At 36.2% G+C, this 19,665-nt stretch overlaps 1 protein-coding gene across 8 annotated transcripts in view; it reads right to left on the minus strand.

Annotated features, from left to right (window-relative positions):
• The window catches only part of LOC105389728 (GTPase-activating protein skywalker), a 52,952-nt gene that overhangs the window by 24,581 nt on the left and 8,706 nt on the right, over positions 1–19,665 (minus strand). The gene's annotated exons all lie outside the window — the stretch shown is intronic.

The raw sequence follows: 19,665 nt of genomic DNA on the forward strand, positions 1-19,665 counted from the left end.
GCTTAAAATCGTCAGCACAATTCTTTATACGAAAAAATACTAGATAATATATAATGCCCCCCTGAAAATACCCTAAACAGCGAAACCGTCAGACGAATACAAGAAATTGCATTGTAATATGCAACATGCAACCAGTAATGATGTTATTAAAAGTCACAACGAGGATAAGTATGATTCGACAATTTGCGAAGGCTCGCTAACTCGCTACAATTTGAGCAGTGTGTTTGCAGCACACAGGGCATATATTCCGTAGCGTCTCGTTTGTGAAAAAAATATGTAGTAGGTATAAAAGTATGGTTTTTAGAACCTTCAAGTAGGTGGTAGAATTAAGGTAGGGGTTTCATCGCGCAGGTCTCTGGAAACCACCATCCACGCCGGACTTCTTGGTTCGACGCCGAGGCAAGGAGCGCTCTAAAGCCCCGAAGTCACATCCACACAGACCTTGGAGGCTCTCGGGGAATAGAAAACCACGACTCCGGGGACTCAGCTATTCGGACTTCAAATATTTGCACACATAAATACATCTCTGAATATCCGGCCGCAAATAGCATATCGCCCTTCATATAATATTTGGGTATAATCTATAGCTATCCATGCTCAGGCTAGAATTGATTTAGTAAACACATTTAAGTCAATGTACGATCCTCCCGTGTGCGATTCTTGGCTCGTGATTATCCACTTTACGGGCAAGGCCAGGGGGGTTACTGTGGCTTTAGTAGTGCGTTGTTACGTAGAGGTCGTGCTAGACCGCCTGTGGACCGGCCAACTTGTGGTGATAAATCCATAATAATTATATAATTATAAGAACTCCTTCAGATTTGTAGTTTGTAAAAAACGGCAGATACGACAAAAAACCGAAATGTAGAGCAATTAATTCACATTGAAAACATTTTTACAAAAGAAATTCCAAAGATAAGTTTAAAGAAATGTTATCTCTGATTTAGATAACAATACAACGATAACATTGATAAACTACTAATTTTCATCAACAAAATATTTCAGTATCTGACATGTTTTATGAATACAGCTGATATTATCGTAAACGCGAACAACCCCGCTGAAACGCTGAGTATTCTTGAAAATATTCGACTTCAGACATTGCTTCTTTAATTAAACAGTAAACTTATTACATTCTTATATTAAAAGTTCCCTAAATATAAAATCTGTTTAGAATATTAATATCACTCACAGAAAATTCTTCACTCACAATAAGAAGGTTAAAGTTAATACCTAACATCAAGCAGTAGATTCCTACAAAAAATTATAAACGCGTAAGTTTGTAAGTATGGATGTTTGTTACTCTTTCCCGGGAAAAAAACTGAAGTTAAAATTTGGTATGTACAAAATTGACACCCTGAATTAACAAAATTATATGCTACTCGTACTTGTTACCCTGGTATCCACGGTAAAACTTTTTATGGCGAAACGACCACACATAATATGCAACTTGAAATTTTGTCACTGTTACTAATCCAGACTGTCATAAAACCCAAAACATTCCAGCTTGGTAACCCGAAAATAAAGTGATCTAGGTATTAGGTATTATGGTATACTAGTAACTAGACGCATGTATGTATCGAGCGACATAAAAAGTTACGAGTTCTATTAACGGCCGACGCGAGTTACAGCACAATTACATTTGATGTGCGCTATAAAGGTTTTCTTATGGCCAGTTATGGCCGGAGACACTTTATCGATTTATAAATATCCAAGTGGGTCTTATTTTCTAATCAGTCACCAAACGAAAAGTCTAGAAAAGATCCTCTGTTTGGTTACAGACACGATAAGAGCCAAAACTATTCTATCTTTGCAAATTTTCCGCACGGAAGTAAACCAAATTTTCATAATCATGTTTGTAAGTACTTACTCATACATAATAGTTAAACTAAGTCAGACGGACAGACAGAGTGACTGATGTTATCACATTCAGTTTCAATATTTATTTTTCCCGAAAACTGCAAAACTATTACCACACACGACCTTATAACCGTCTCATCGTCAGCTCAGTTCATTGCATTAGAATGGGCCCGTAGCCTCGTTGTCTTGTCGACAACGCCATTTGAGCACAACGATATTTAATACGAACTAGATGGAGTGTCAGTGCAAAAGAAACGTCTCGGAAAATAACATACCACTGAGCTCTTATTTTGAATAGTTCGGTTAGAAGATTTACGACTTCATTGGTACAATGGTTGTCATGAACTTAAAATGGTTTGACAGTAAACAAAATGCGGACAGTTTTTTGCTTTGTTTCTGTATATGTGACACTCCATCTTGTTCGCATATTGTTAATCTAAGCCCCGTTGTCTTTGTCGACGTAATTTGCACATTTCGCATCGGTGCGAGTGCGAGTCACAAACAGGCGAGCCATTTATTATTCATGGAACACATGCCAAGGTACGCGGACCAAATGATAAACATTCGGTGTCCAGTCCGACCACTGTGCCTTGTCGTGATGCTAAGGATATTTTAGCGAGCTAAATTTTTATTTGGTAATTGTCGATTGGCATGGAACCAATGGTATGAATCGGATTATGAACTTTCTAGGAACTTTCAATATTTTTCATATACTAAATAGTTCCTATGATTGATCAAAATCGATTAAACTGATCAAAAGTTTTGGGCTCATTTGTCACTTTTTCGAGGTTAATGAAAAAATTAAAACTAGCTGCCGTATTTGTAGAGCTAACAAAGGGTTTGTAAAAGGTTTGTGAGTCGGCGCAAAACACGCCCAATTCAACATTTTGACACAAAGATTCTATGTGAGGAATATTGATATTCCCCACGGTTTTCAGGAGGACAACCTATAGTGAACGTGCTCTGTACGCAATGAAACGAAATGAGCCGATGTCTCCTCGTTGCTTGTTTTTTTACACAAAATTTTTCCACGACACACAAGGATTGTACTTATTTTGGTAACATTTTTTTTTAAATATAAAATCGTGTTAAATGATTAGGTGTGTGCCTAAATTAGTTATACTTACAAACCTAATGGTTCAGCAGTGTATCTTACTTGTTTTGTTTTGCGTCTACATATACATACTTTAATAATTATTAATATAAAGTAAGTAAAACTTCAGTTTTGCCATCCATTATACATAACTACTTATGTATGTACCTATATCAACATTCTCCACACGGATCAGAAACTCGAATAAACCTAATAGCTGATGAATGGAGTAAGCGTCCAAACTTGGCACCCTGACAAATAACACGACGCTTATTCAACAGTGCAGCAACAGATTGCGGTTACTCTAAAACATTTCCAAACTACAAATTTTACAGCACAAAACTAAATAATGAAATAAACCTAGCATGGTCAAACGGTCGAATTTGTTTTAATAAACTGACAGCAACATTAACAGCTGGCCACAAAGAATCTCCAATTTAAATTTGGAAGTCGAGCAAAACGTTCTAAATTTGAAAATGCTCCCGACGCGCCACGCCCACTTCTGTGGTCGCGTGCATAGCGCAGGCGTCCTTCGCAGAGTCAAGGCCGCTGGCAGGTTGTAGAGACGGCTTGAACTAAACCGGGTTGTGGTTACATAACACAACCCGTTTCTGCGTCCCTGGTACCACGAGTTTGAGAAACCTGTAGCTAAACTGTTGTTTAGAGGCGTGGCACATAAAAAATATACTTATTATTAATTTTATGGCAAAGCGAGCGGTCTCTACAACAATACAGCATAATGTCAGGCTAGATGATAATCGTTGTTTTTTAATGAAAACCTCTTTGTTTAACATGATTATGACAAACCGTGGCTCACACCGCCACTCGTAGCCTAGCAAGCCACGAAGCGTGTCGTTTGGTACTCTAAATTACATGCGTTGCATTACTTGCATTCTTCATTTAGTTACATTTAATTTCACGAGATTTCCACGCTTTTTATCTGCATTCAGGCTTTTCAGTTTATCACAATATTATTTTTCTTACTAATTTATTATAGTTCGGATATTATTACATTTGTGCAATACTGTGAATAAAATCAATAAATAATAATGTAGTAGGCAAGTTAAAGTATCTATTTTATTTGCGTTCTCCCTGATAACAAGCACGTAACTAGATTAGTTAAAGTGTCTTTGATAAAAACGAACGCTTTTCAATATTATGTAATCTCTTATGTTACTGACGTACAAGTTTTTAAGTGTCAGTAAACATTTTTTCCACTTAAGTGTTTTTAACAAACCATGTTTGCTTAGAATTTACAGGGCAATCACTTTGCTAAGTGATGTAGGGAAAAGGTCATGAAACTTTCATGGGGAATAATTAATTAAGAACCTGTAAGTCCAAAGTTACTGCACACTTACAAAGAGTTGTCATGCAATCGATATCAGAGCGCGCTAATCACAACTCTATCACATTGCATTAAACACACCGATTGCGTGAGAACTGTCGTTGTTCGTTTTTCGTAAGATATAGTGACCCCCCTGCGAGAGATAGAGTACGAGAATCCGAAGTGGTTTTCAAACTGCAACGTTATTAATATCAAGTGTTTGCACTGATTGCATCAATCTCTGCTGTTTTCGGCGCTATCGACTTGATTCGATTTTATCTCTGATAATTTCAACTAGGCACTCCTTATCGACGATGCCGGTAGCTAGAATTAATTCACTTATGAAGCTTTTTAATTTATAGCTGGATAACAATCGAAAATAAAAACCAAAGCGGATTGATGAATTTATTTGGGGAATTTTTCCATGTAATACGATGCGATGATTTCATGTTATTCAGCCGATAATCTTTAAACGGCTGTACCGATTTTCATGAAACATGGCTTAGAACACTAGGAGTAGCATTATTTATGTGATGTTATGAGTTTTTATGACATAAAAAAGTCGAAAATCGGGTCAGCCATTTCGGAGCAACGTATTTTCGCCTCGTAATAAAATAAATAGGTACTTGTACTTAATGAAAATCTTCATTCCATTTCAGCCAAAGCGGTACTTATGAAACCATTTAATCAGGACAATAGTGTCCTTCAAAGGAAACTGTTTCAATAAACACACAATGAAATCCCATCAAAGGGAACTTGATCCGTATCACAGATTAAACCCTTTACAAAGGGGCGAACTTGGCACGCAGAGTACAAGTAGGTACAGCCAGCTTAAGAGATCAAGGACTATATCAAAGTGAAACAAATATACCGTGGGCATTCCGTTATAAAAATATTGTAGGTGTGCATTTTTGGCTACATTTATTTTAGTTTCATCCAAATGTGGACGTTTCATCAACAGTCGTCACTTAATCGCGGGACAATCGACTGTTGATGAACCGTCCAGAATCTGTCAATTTAGTATCTGAGATTAAAAAACAGACTTTAACAACGGTTTGTACATTTTTACAAATTAAAACGACCGTGATATTACTGACGAACTCGCGACCAGTCAAGTGGTTTAATGTGCGCCGCGAATCTCGTTTAATTAAATTAATTAGCTTGTGGTTTAATCTGAATTATAATTAATTATACCTAACAGAGAAATTCAGGCTGAACAAGGCAATCAGATAATGATATGCCACTAACCGCTAGGGATTTGGTTACCTTCGTACAATTGTAACCTGACTGCAGATAGTCAACCAGCAATCGTACAATCCACTGCTGTCATAGGTCTGTCAGACCATCGGAACCTGTCTGTCAAGCACCAATTGACCAATTGTAGAAAGTATTGTAAAAATATTGTCAGCTAACAACATTCATCCAATGCTCATTCTCTGCTAAAGAACTTCAGGTTTCTTCATCCAATGGCGGTCTCAGTTTTCTCAGTTACAAACAAATTTTCTTAGCTCAGAAACAAAGTCATTTGAGAGGACCCTGAACCTGAAAGTATACTCAACATCGGTGCTAGCATTAAATTGGTGTGTGAAGCGATGATGTATGACAATCTGCCTCTAATTCGGGTAGGCTTGCCAACAGTACAACATTATACATCCGTATTGGCATGCCAATAAAAATGTGTGTACCCGGTGACTAATTTATTAAACTAACCGTAGTTCAACCCGCGACAACGCTGACTAATGAGCGCAAAGCTTTTAGATTCAGAAAAAAAACACGCACTCACGCCTTGTACTAATGTACTCCCTTGCGGGGTAGGCAGAGGTGCATTGCTGCACCCACTTTTCGCCAGAGTGTTATGTTAGTCCCAATGTAATAGGTGGCGGGCCTATTGCCATTTTACGGGCACATCCAAGACCTGAGAACAAATATATGTGTTTAAACAAATATCTGCCCCAGCCAGGAATCGAACCCGGGACCATCGGCTCAGTAGTCAGGGTCACTAACCACTACGCCATTCGGTCGTCCTTTTAGAGCTTTTAGATTCAGCTAGAACCGATTTTGATGTGGCATGGTTAAGAAATATTTTCCTTCGTTATATACAGAGAGACGTACAGATTACAAATACCTACACGCAAACGTCAAAAAATACCATATCTTTATTCGGTTGTGTCATGTTTCACCAAAATCGGTTCATCATCATGTCATTTGTAATCAATGCCTGCTGATGCTCAGTATACACGTTTTTATTTTTTATTCTAATGGTCTCATCATGTTTATTTAACTTCGCTGAAGTTATTTATTACCTATAACCATTAATACGTTATAAAAATTTAATATCCTTTTGTTCGTAATATGAAGTAATTAATCGAAGTAGTGGAAGTAAACATGTTTTTTTTTATTTTATATTACATAAATAATAATATAACAAGTAGCTAATGAAGTCAACAAATGCTTTGTTCTTTTTTAAACACTTATGGAATGCGAATTCTTTCGAGCAAGTATCAAAAGCTTTTACCTATTGACGTGGAAAAAAGGTCTTTTGTCGTGGTCAACCTTTTTAAAACCCACATGATTCGTATAAATTTAGGTTACCTGTACCTAAATTTATACGGAACTAGCTGTTGCCCGCGAGCTTCGCTTCGCCTTAAAAAGTTTTCCCGTGGGAATTCCGGGATAAAAAGTAGCTTATATTCTTTCCCAGGGTCTAGACCGTATGTGTACCAAATTTCATTCAAATCCGTTCAGTAGTTTTCGCGTGAAAGAGTAACAGACAGACAGACAGACAGACAGACACAGTTACTTTCGCATTTATAATATTAGTTAGTTAGGATTAGGCGTGATATGAGCATTTAGGCATGATCAAGAGGAAATGTACTGATATTGACCCAATCTAAGAACTACACGGTGTGATTATGTACCTATAGGTAGTAAAAGTTACGTAGTATGTACCTGTAGCTGGATAAATGATATTTATTAACCTCCACCGGCACGTGGGGTGGCACGCCCTAAAAGCCTTACTAATGGAGCAATTTAATAACGTTAATTATTTATACCTACGTTCGCCGCTAACAGAAAAGGGAAAGTGTCCCAACAATGTAGACGCGAGGCAAATTCCATTGCCCCCTCACGAGCGAAACATAATTCAATATATCTGACAACAATGCTGCTAGAAATAGTTTCCCTATATTGTCCGACTAACGAGTAAACAAAGCGAGGGGTCTATTCTCGAAGGCAATGCAAACGAGAACCGATATAATAATAAATAATAAATAATTTTTATTTCAAAAAAGCTTATCTAATTACAAATTACATCTGTGCCTGAACTAGGCCAGAGACCTGTACATCAGGCATCAGCGCTCCTCCAATAGAATATAATAATAAAGCTGTGCAAATTCAAGTAGGTACTCAATATGATTAAAATTAATTTAAAATAAAATTAATTAACTTAAAAATAAAATTAATTATAACTTAAAAATAAATAAATTAAATGAAAGAATCATACAAACTTTACATCAAATAAAGCTAGCTAGATCAATCTAAAAATTAATGGTGGCTAGAAGTTTAATGGCTTGGGAATTAGTACCCAAGGGACAAAATATTTGTATTTAGTAATAGACAGTTTTAAAATTTACATTTATGTATACTATGTTCTCATAATATAATAATAATAATAATAAAAAAAAAAAAAGTTAGGTAGCAATCATTAACAAATGTTCAGTATCCTCATAATTAAGTTTTTGTAGGTATTTTAACATAACATTTTTACACTCATATTGGTTCAACAGGTGAAGTTTATTTAATTTATTCAATTTATTGTATAAGTATGGTCCAACAATTATTCAAACAAATTCAACGATTGCATTCGTAACCAATATCGGACGAGGAACGATTCAGGTGCAAGAATAAACCCCTGAACTATAACTCTGCGATAAACTCTGCCCTGGTCATATATTAGAGGCTATCTGACTTTCAAATGACTCGATATGAACGAATCTGGATCGCCTATGACAAGATGTTGGGTCGAGGCGGGTCGCCGCGGTATCTCGCGCCTCACTAAATTGTCACACGAGGTAGGTATTTAAAGATAAAACAATGCTTGTATTGTTTCCTTACAATAATTTTAATTTCAATCATATATTTTTATATCGACTTCAAAAATTGACATAGCATATTGTTGGCATAGCAGATCTGTTCCAGTGTAGTGTAAACAAACAATAATAGCCATTGCGTTGTAAACATTGCAGTATAGTGTAGTGCAGTACGAAGGTTAACCAAAATAAAACACAATTCTCCTTCAATCACTAAAAGCTAACTACCGTAGTTTAACAGTACCAGAGTTGAAACATGATTCAACATATCCAGATTTCATATAAGTTAAATATTGTGTATTTAACTTAATGAAATATAATTTCAAAGAGTGACAATATAGTTTTTATCCCACATGTAGCATTTGGGAGAAGCCTGATGTTCAGCGGTTGAAGCCTTTTGGCTGGTGATGGTATGTGAGGGTATGGAATAATTATGATGACAACCGCAGAAAAGGTGACTCTATCTATCACTAAAATTTCCCTGTTTTTTACTGAAGACGCGAAGAGACTCTATGTCTGCAGAATCTATAATCGTTACATAAATAATTATTATTCTCCAACTTTTCCGCATAGTTGGACATTAAAAATATTGGCAATGGCGACCGCGATAACTTCAAAAATAGAACGTCGACCTAATATGAAGAAACAACGGTTACGCAACCCACGGTTGTTGGATTTCCGAACTAAATCTGCACCTTGAGTACGTACTTAGCTGCGTGACGAACAAGCGCACAAATTAACACTTTTAACGACAAATGTACCTACTTGTGAACATTTCAGGATTCCTTTGGTAATGTAAAATTTGAGTGTCAAATGCAGAATGATCGCTGTGGTAAGCGAGTTCATAAGTTGAGACCCGAGGTGGCCTAAGTAAACGATAGTTATACTTATGAAAAATTTATATTACAAATTCAAATTCAAATGACATTTTCGATAACGACAGAAAACTTCATTTTTAAAATTAAGTCATACTCGGTAAAACTATGACACCACAATCATGAAATAAATTTGGCAACCGACAAACAAAAGAGCAATCAGTCTCTTCTTTTTATTTGTAAACCGTACTCTCGCTAATTGAATATTTCTTTTCGGCCAGTGGCGAGCGACCTGAATAACAGTAAGCAATAATGCTCGCCACGAGGAATAAATAGTTCAATCACGTTCGAAAATAGAACAGCATTTTGCAGTTGAGGAAAAAAACTCGCGAAAGCTTATTTTGAGATTCCTCTTACAAGACAAGTGGAATAAAAGCTCGATTTTGTAATAGATAAAATACACAATGCCATGTCAAAGGTCGAGGACCGAGAGGTCATAGACTCATGCGACATTGGGTTATGAATTAAGTAATAACAGTGGAGTCAACGAGTTCAACGACCTTATCGATTATTTCGTAGTCCACGTATTTGTTTCTAACGTGAGCTATTCCGTATTTCTTTAGTTGTTTCGTTTCTTTACGCATACGTCCATGTTTCAGGGATTATCCTGACATTGCGAGCCACTTTTACTTCTCTTATATTAAGCCTATTGGTGACAAACACTAGAGGTTTAGGATTTATCACCGTGGTGAAAGTATTAGCGAGTAAGAAAAGCGTTAGTCGTTTTTAGCCCAGGGTGCGCAGGACGTATGTATTATATAATTTACAATACATAAACTCATTCTGGGATGCTTTTTTGGTGCATCCCATCCAGCAACTTTTACATTTTGCACTATCTACCTATTTTAGCATATTTTTTTAGCAGTTTAAAAAAAACAACCAGATAAGGCTGTTATGTAAACGGAGTCTGTGACATTGAGGGGCAATGGGTGTGTCACCAGAGCTTAGTTCAGTGTTAACCGTCACTATCATCACTGGAAGATTTTCATTGCTCGTGATTGTGACTAATTCACTCACGGGCAGTGAAAAAGTTCCACTCACAAAATGCAGACACTAAACAAGCCAAAATTTTTCAAACATTTAATTTAAAAATATATTACCGCGTTTAGTTGGTAATATCATGATGCTCGGTTAAATGTACTTCAATGTTGCAGAAGGCGTCATTAAGCTAGCCTTTCCGGTTTAGAAGTAATTTTGTGTTTTTCTCAGTGGAACCTTTTCATTGCCCGTGAGTGTAATAGTATTTTCTTTCGTAATCCTTGACTTAGCGATCTAACTGGCCACCGTAAAACTAATTGGCTTGTCTTGTAATGGCTGCAACATTTTATTGATTTTTATAGACACAACAAATTTAATTAAAACGCCTACAAATGGTCAAGGAGCATTTACAAATATGTGGCTTCAGTGCACCTAACCATTAAGGGAATACGATTAAAAGTTAATTAATACAATAATTGATAAACTAATTGTCACGAACTAGTTTGGTTAGACACATAATTATGAGTTTTAATTTTATTTATTAAAAATAATATCGTAACATTACAGCCTGTGATTTACAGGTATAGTATACTGCAAGTCTGCAACTACCAAACCAATAATAAAAAATAGAAATAGCACTCTTTCTAGAAATGCTTCTATAATAATTCTACTAATATCCTTACATTTATGCATACATCAAAGTATTGCCAAGTAAGTAACATGAAAAAATATCAGACAAGAATATAAATAATAAAGTAAATTCTTAGTGACACTAAGTATTTCTTACATTATCGAATACCTATACCTATTAATTTAACTAACCATTTTATTTATAGATCGCCATGCTGTTTATGTCACGTAGGCATGGCCACATACCCAGAATTATACCACATAGGTATATAATACATATATGTATGATCATGATGATTAATGATATAGGTGATGGTGACATATCACACAGTACAGCCGGAGTCATGACGGCATGAGAGCACAACTCCTTTTATTGGTTTCAATTGCGTAAAGTCAATTATCTGACTTGTGCAAGGACTTATAACGCCTACTGTACCAACACTGCAAGCCATTTTGTTCCTTACTACCCTGGAATTAAGTCCACACTAACCGCTGAATCGCGTGTGCTGGCAAGTCTGTGATATGATCAGAAGAGGTCTTGCGTTGATATCAAGCTATTTTGGAATCTGGACCGTTAGATATAGGGTGTAATATCAAATGCAGTGCATGTGAGACAATGTGATCCCGTGACATTGGAAAATCAACTTTTGTATTATGAACTGTAAGTTTAGTATTTGCATGACCAGTTTTAAATACTATGTAGGAGGGCTGTAGTGAAATTGTGTCATTTTAACATTAGCTTAGAATATATTTAACTGCTTATGACATAATGTGTTGATTTATTAACTGCTAAATCTTAGGTCAAGGTCGTATGACACATTTGATATGGTTTTTTATTACTTTTAATAATATTATTATGATATGCGAACAGCATGATCGCTCTTTGAACAAATTTTTATCTATCTAACGTTAATTTGATACAAATTACTTTTCGCACCTGTATCACAATATGCCATGTTGTTAATGTGCAAGAGTGCGGAGACAATTAAAGTAAAAATATAACATGTTGAGAAAAACACATTAAATACATACAATAACTACCACTCAACTCAAAAAATCTTTCATCCATCTACTGCGACTTTTGTTTCATTCATGTGTTTAATTAAAGAAAGGACATTTAACCGACAAAAAACAAAAGAAAAAATCACGTGTAAAGGAGAATGGCAATTTCTCTATAGCGCCATGACCCAGAGCGGCCATTGATGAAACATACACTGATGTGTAGTCCGTGACTACAGTATATACTGGTATTAATTTTATTATTATGAGGCATGGGAGAACGAAGATATAAGTGCCGAAAGATCAAGTCTTTCTACTATACTAGATGTTACCCTTGAGCTAAAAATAGTTTTTAAAAGTGTTCCCGTGGGAATTCCTGGATAAAAAGTATTCTATGTTACTTCGGGATAACGGGAACTTGAATAGAATGAAATAATTTTTGAAATTGATCTCTTTATAAAAATAGGTTTCCGAGTGTGAAATGTGCAAAAATAATCTTGATATTATTTGCAGAAATAAAATCATGTAATACATTTTGTGATGCACTATGTATTGGGAATCTCATGATTTAGATTATAAAACTTGTTTGTGCGTGTACTATTCATCAAAAACATATTTAACGAAAAAAAAAATATTAATTAATTTACTTTTGAACCCTAATATCTCAAGAACCCCATGGTTTAGATTTTTTTAAATATTTTTCCCTGATAGTAGACATTTTTATCAATTACTTAAAATAGGTTTGGTTAGTGGCTGCTAACTTACGCAAAGCGGGTCAGGTTTCGCCATTCTTCTTTACATAATAGCACAACACAGCTTTACAGGAAGCAGTGAGCGTACTTTTTATGCTATATGTACTTCCTGTGCTCTATACAATTAGAGTGCCCAGCGTTAGTCACATCTTGTACAAGTCGCTCGCCCAAGTACCGAGATCAGCTGACGAGCCAGCCCACTCGACCAAGGACTTGCCAACTCAAGCAGAAACCAAATTAGGTGCCTTAAGATTACCGCAACTTTTTTTTAAAATCGATTACTTATTTCTTTCCTTCTCAAAAAGTTTCATCGAAAGAGGCCGGTTAAAAGGGTTTCCGCGTTAAAATGCCAACATAAATATTTCACCGTGTAAAATATTATAATTCCTTTATTCTCTTACAAGTTTCTCTCGTTCCGTTTATGGACAAAAGCTTTTATTTTGTTTGATCAAATGAACTGGTACTGCGACAGTCAATGGTCCAGTACACAGTACAGTCCTTCGGTCAGTAAGTGGATTGAAGTGTTACTGTCTACCCCCTGAGGAGTATGTGACCTCTACATTCTTTCATTTATCGGTTCAAACCTAAAGCAATGCTTTCGGTACATTTGTGCATTGTGTCATTTGACAATATGTAGGCACTGCACTACATTATCATACCATCATCATCGTCAATAAATAATCATCTACAGCTGTATAGGTCTGCCCGAAGAAGCACCACAACCAACAATACTCATTCCATAGAAATCGTTCTGAAATCTTTCAGCTGCATTTGCTGCGCACCATCGTACACTATGGATGTGAACTAATGGAATGGAACGTTATTTTGAAATTCCTAAACGTGACCGTTACTTGCAGACTTGCAGAGCGCGGGAGAGGCATTGCGCGGGAATCGTGTTGTTCTATTTTCGATTTTGGCGTGCGGCCACAGCGCACCACCTTTATATAATGTCGATGAATTTATTGCCCCCTTATGATTGTTTCGTGGTGCTGGATGGCTTTCGATTCGGTCCTAATACTTGTAATGCATAAGATGGACTGGTGTGGCGACTACCGGAGGATGGACATTGGACAGGGTAGAAGAGCTTTTGTTAATAAATGGACTTAAAGTAGATTTTTCACTTATACGGCAATTTCTAATATGTTTCATACTTAGTCTTCTTCGAGTATTTCATATTAAACACAATAATTATTTAACCTTTTTCACAGATTCAGAGCACATTAAATTACTTAACTGATTGGGTTTTACAATCAGGTAGCTACCCATTTCATCAAGTTTTATATGACGACTGCCACTTTATTTTGCTGAGTCGGTTAGCTTTTCTATTAACTTATTCGTCGTGGATCCAGATTAAAAAGATACATACTTAGATGAAAATGCATAAATAAAGAAGATGTTATTTACCTCTCGAGGCTTTAAGTAATGTATTAGAAAGTATTAGTCATTAAGTCAATTCGAGTAGCTAAGCTTACAAAAACATGTTTGCAATACTGTATGTTTGCACTATTTATCTATTACGAGACTCTTAACCTTGATCATTCAATAATGCTATTAAGTGTGGTGTGTTTCTATCGTAAATATGTGCTTCAGATATTAAATGGGGTTATAAAAACTTATTAATGTCTGTTTAAAATTATCACAATATGGATATATTTACTCCAAAAATATTTTGATGGTTTATAAAAATTTTGAGGTAGGTATAATATCTGTGAAAAAGCTTGTACTCTTATCTAAGCCAAAAATCACAATAAAATAACACTCCATCCACCTAATCCCACTTAAGTAACACACATAACTATCGAATCAAACCATAAAAACAGCCTAACCAAGGAAGCCCAAATACTGCCAAATAGGGGAAATAATTCGCTTATACATTAATTATTGCTCATTTTCTGCTTGCTTGGTGGACTAAGTTACCTATCTATCAAACATTTCATTTCCTAACTATAGCTCATGTATATTATTTGCAATTAGCCATGAATCATAATAATATGATGCTTCTATTTGATAACCAATAAAATACAGCATTAATTATTTATGTTTATCATCCTGTACGAATATTATGTTCACTTTTCGGTGAACACATGGAGTAGGAAAGGAAAGCCAGCCAAAAGAACTTCTTTTTCTTTCGTGTCAGTGAACGTGCGAATTTTTATATTTGTCCAGACCAAAAAGTAGCAACTTTGATAGCATTCTGGTTGGCCTGGAGTAAGCCAAAAGAACTGAGAATCGTTAATGGATCGATTGACATAAACACGACCGGCCCATGCGCCACCATGACCATCGACGACACTTATTTGTTACACAAGATAATAAAGCTAAAACTATCAGCATTACCTTTAAGCACGGTTGCAAAACCTAGGGTAGCTCTTGTGTTTGTCAAAGACACGATAAGAAGCAAGTATTATGCTGCTACTGCTACCCCACTTGCATATTCGTATTTGCGTATTTGGTTAAACTTCCATTGGCTATATTTATATTAAGCCAACCAAATTGTACTAGTAAACTCACAAACTCTGCTATCTTATGGAGGGCACTGTTGCCTGTAATACAGGGATGACCTAGTACGGGTAACAGTGACACGAATTGTAATGTTACTATTTTACTGCTCAAATAAATTTTCTTTTTATTTTATTTTTTATTTGCCAAATATGCATTTAAAAGACAAATACGGCAATAAGTTTGGCGAATATACTGACCATACACGAAATTTTGGCAAATACACATAGCCAAGTGGTGTACAACTACAACAAAGCATTATCAACTTTACAACTCATTTGAAAGTGCTTGGAACGGGACCTTACAAGGTGACCTTTTAAAGCTTTTGATCCGAGTTTTCTCTGAGTAAGCAATTTCCTCTGCAGAATGAATTCAGGAGGCAATTTTCTGCTACGTCCTACACAGAAACAGATTACAAAGAAAACTCATTAGTCGTAATTAACATTCAAAGCTCCTTCCTATTCACTCCGTCGGGAATAAGCGAGACAAAAGATAGCGAAATAAATTAAATGCTGGAGAACTTTTTCTTCTGCGAAAGGTTGAACTTTAAAGATCTGATATAGATACAAAATATTCATGTTACCATTGTTACATGTAAATTTTTGTAGGTGCTTAATTTCTAAAATTACTCAGACATTATATTTCACCCAGTCAAGTACCTAAATTGTGCCTGAAATAGTTTGTAAACCAGAACTGCCTGCCTGTATAACTAGAATGTTAACTGTTTAGCAGAGTGACAACAAAACTGCGGATTTCAGTAAATGAGCTCTACAGAATAACAAAAATTAGTTCAAGGTTGGAAAGATAACATGATAATTTAAACAAGGCTTTTCTTTCGGTGGCTTTCCGTTTCTTGTAATGGTAATACATGTAGTTATTACTGTGCAGTCTAATTTTTAAACCGGAGAAGGTTGTATTTCTATTATAATATGTGTCGCTGTGCGCTGTTATTCAATGAAAATGCCTTCTGCCCATTGGTTAAGTTACGTAGCACCTAATGTAACTACCAATACGTGGTTTATGTACTACCTCTACATTGGAGTTTGATTGGCTGTCAGCCATAGACTAGAATATTATTTGAAAGCGACGAGTGTCGGAGGAAAACATGCAATTCATATTCTAAAGCGGAGTACTGCACGAGAGTCGAGGCGGCGTCGCGGCGGCGGCGACGGCGAAGAAGCGCGCTTTTCCTATGTTTGCTTTAAACCAGCCCAGATCAACGCTCACTGAATAAGTCGAGGCGGAAAACGCGTCATTTATTATGGATAATTTCAAGAGCCGTCGCGACGCTACCGCAACGTCGCTTCGACTCTAGCAGTGAGCGGAGCGCCTAAGACCGCAACTAACACACAATATGAATTGGATCACCAGCTAATCCCCCAAGACTTGCGAGGGAATTTCATTTATATTTCAATTAATTCCGATCTCCCTTCGCCTCGGCTAGTGGTTGCTAGGACCCGCAATAATCGGATTTGTCTTTAATAAGATTAAAAGATGGCCGCCAGAGGTCGCACAGTGCGGAGACAGACTGACGTCGTCGTGACGAGTTTAATTAGATTGGTGAGAATATTTCATTAAATATTTTTGCATTTAGTCTAGCTAGATACGTCTTAGCATTTATTTTTCTTTATAAAGTGGGTAATACTTTCAGTTGTTTGTAAAAATTTACGTTCATCAGAAAATTTTATATTTTTACGATGCATAAAAATATTTGACTTTGACTTAATACTTTCACAAACCAAGAACAATACAAAGTAGGTAAGACTAAAAATCTGGTTCAAACCCAACTTCAATATTTAACTCAAGGGTTCTGCCACACCCTTTTAGAAAATACATAAACATGATGTACATAAACTGAATGATTTCCAGTTAAATTAACCCCATCATCAACGCTATATATGAATATAGTCTAGCCGTTACAATTAATACTTTCACAACAACAATTTCGCCTGATAAGCAATCCATCCTGCACTAAAAGTGAAGCAAACACAGCCAGATAAAAATAGCCGTTTTAGGACACACTCTCAGATAAGAAAACGAAAACATTGCCATAAAAAACGTAAGTGAAAAACTGTAAGTATACGTATATGTTACGGCTAATGTTAGGTGTGGAGATAAACTTAAGATTAGCCGATTAACACAAGACTAAGCGGGAGGAGCGGCTAATGTTACGTTTCGATAGGAATAGAAACACATAAAATAAATACTATAATTTGAAAACTTTCTTGGGTTGGGTGAAACCTATGTGAAGTAGTGGATAATTATAGGGGATAGGCACATGACTGAGACCCTTGAGGGCCTAAAGTTTAGACTGTATGAAATTTTATCGCTAAAATGTCAAGAATTAAATTTAATATTATAAATGAAGAATATTATGATGGTATGCTTATAATTTTATGCTTGCTACTTAATTTGATATGGATTTAATTAAATTAATAAGAACGTAGTGTATACTGGATAACAAAATATGTCATGCGGCAAGAGTATGAATGTAGAGTATTCCTATCGAATACCTATTTACCTAACTCCAGTCCCTCAACCCGCTTTATGTTCGGTTTAAATTTATCTTCAGACCTATCATCAGCAACAGGCACAAAAACACAAACATATTTAGCAAAGCACTTAATGATTATCAATTAACCAGCAAAAGATCGAGTCGTTACAGATACAGAAGTAATTTTTTGGATTATAATGACTACTTATACAAAACTTTAAAAAATAAATTGAAAGCATTATGTGTTGACGTTACTAAAGTCAAAGCTGAACATCATCATCAGCCATGAATATTTCAACGCTGTGGGGTTGCCACCACCGAACATTAGCAATTAACAATCCTTCGTCCCTTGTAAAAACTGACGTAACTTGTATGGTTCTAAGGTAAAATACTCCCAAGAGGAGCTCCAAAATACTCAGCTCTAGGCCTTTGCTACAATTATATAAAAGAGTAACAACCGATACCGCCGCGCCGTGAGCTATGGCTCTTAATTTGGACTTCAAAACTTGCGCTAATCTTGCCTCATTCTGTCGGACCAAAGTCCAAATCTTTAGATCGGACTTTGAATCCAAACATAAAATGCAAAAAATATGCGGATTGCAGCATTGAATGACGAATATTATCTATTAATCACCATGGTTCCCTATTAGGAACCCGGTTATGACAGTATTGCATAATATTTCGCGATACAGTAAAGAATTCACTTGTTAGTCTTGCTGCATGACATTGAACTTTGGTAGGATGAGGAATCCTATCACAGGGAGCGGTAAAAGACACATTCACAAGAGACCTTTGCCAAGTAGTGCTTGTAGGGTAAAAAAATAAAAAATAAATAGGATTATCAATAGATATCTCTAGCATAGTGGTCGGATTAGGAAATTCTAGGGCAGTTTATGGTGCTCTTTGGGTTCCTAGCAGTGTTAGGTGATATGGACCTCTGCTTCTTCGTCAGGTATCCACATATGAATATAATTGTTTATTTCTATTATGATGAGTATTCAGTAACAACATTCACTGTCGCATTTGATCATCGCATGCCTGTGTTGGGAGGAAAACGGAAAGTATGCAGCGGTTATATTTAGGGACCGGAATTCCTGTATATTTGCTTCGGAAATGAGGGAATCTTGGCAGCTTCCTCAGGTGGTTGACACATTTGAGATATTTTCCTTAATAAAATACATCGAATTCCTGACTCGGTTATCAGAAAACCATGAGTATTTTGGCAGTGGTTGATGTTATATAAACAAATAGCAGAATCACTGGATGACACTCCACGATTGGGGATGTTGATTATTGTTGATCTTATTGGATTCGGATTCGGTTCTGAAGGAGACATGACAAATGCCAGCAGCTTATCAACTGAACGAACTCTTCCTAGGACATTCGTGCTTAAAGATTTCAGAAGTCAGCGGTTCTGGACGAAACTTTGTATTTGCACCACAAGCAAGTTGACAGCCACCTTTGTAAGAACAAAAGTGCAGTCAAGACCTCAACAACATAGTAATATTAATAAGCGAAAGAGCGTACAGTCCACGTCATGACACTGCAAGCAAGGTGAGCGAGTCACCTGGTGGTGCCGTGCCAATATCCCACTGACGTGTATTAATAATATTGTGCTACTGCACTTCTAACAAGCGTGTGCTAATACGATCATGCACCACTTGAGAGGGATTTTCGGCAGTTTCTCCAATGGGTAGAAGTGGGAACTTTTCAGCTTCTAGCTTCTACTTTAACCAGATAACACCGGTTTGACTTAAGAGATTATATCTCAAGTTCTAATAAGGTAAATACTGCCTGCGTAAGAGTTTAATGTGGCTTTACGTGTACTACATAGATTAATAGCTAGTTTACAAAGACAATGGACGATTTACGGCAGAAAACTAAAGGATATTAACATAATAAGTTAAATAATAAACATGGAAACACTTGACTAAGCGTCGCGTCGTCACTGTTGCACAATAACTTGGCAGATTTGTCTCACCGTGTCACACGACTTTAATACGAAAATATCCCGCCTAGTGATTATTTTTTCCAGACTTTAATGGAAGCGATAAAACATAATTAATTAAGCATTCC

This window comes from Plutella xylostella, chromosome 4, assembly GCF_932276165.1.
Source record: "Plutella xylostella chromosome 4, ilPluXylo3.1, whole genome shotgun sequence".
Taxonomy (NCBI): Eukaryota; Metazoa; Arthropoda; class Insecta; order Lepidoptera; family Plutellidae; genus Plutella; species Plutella xylostella.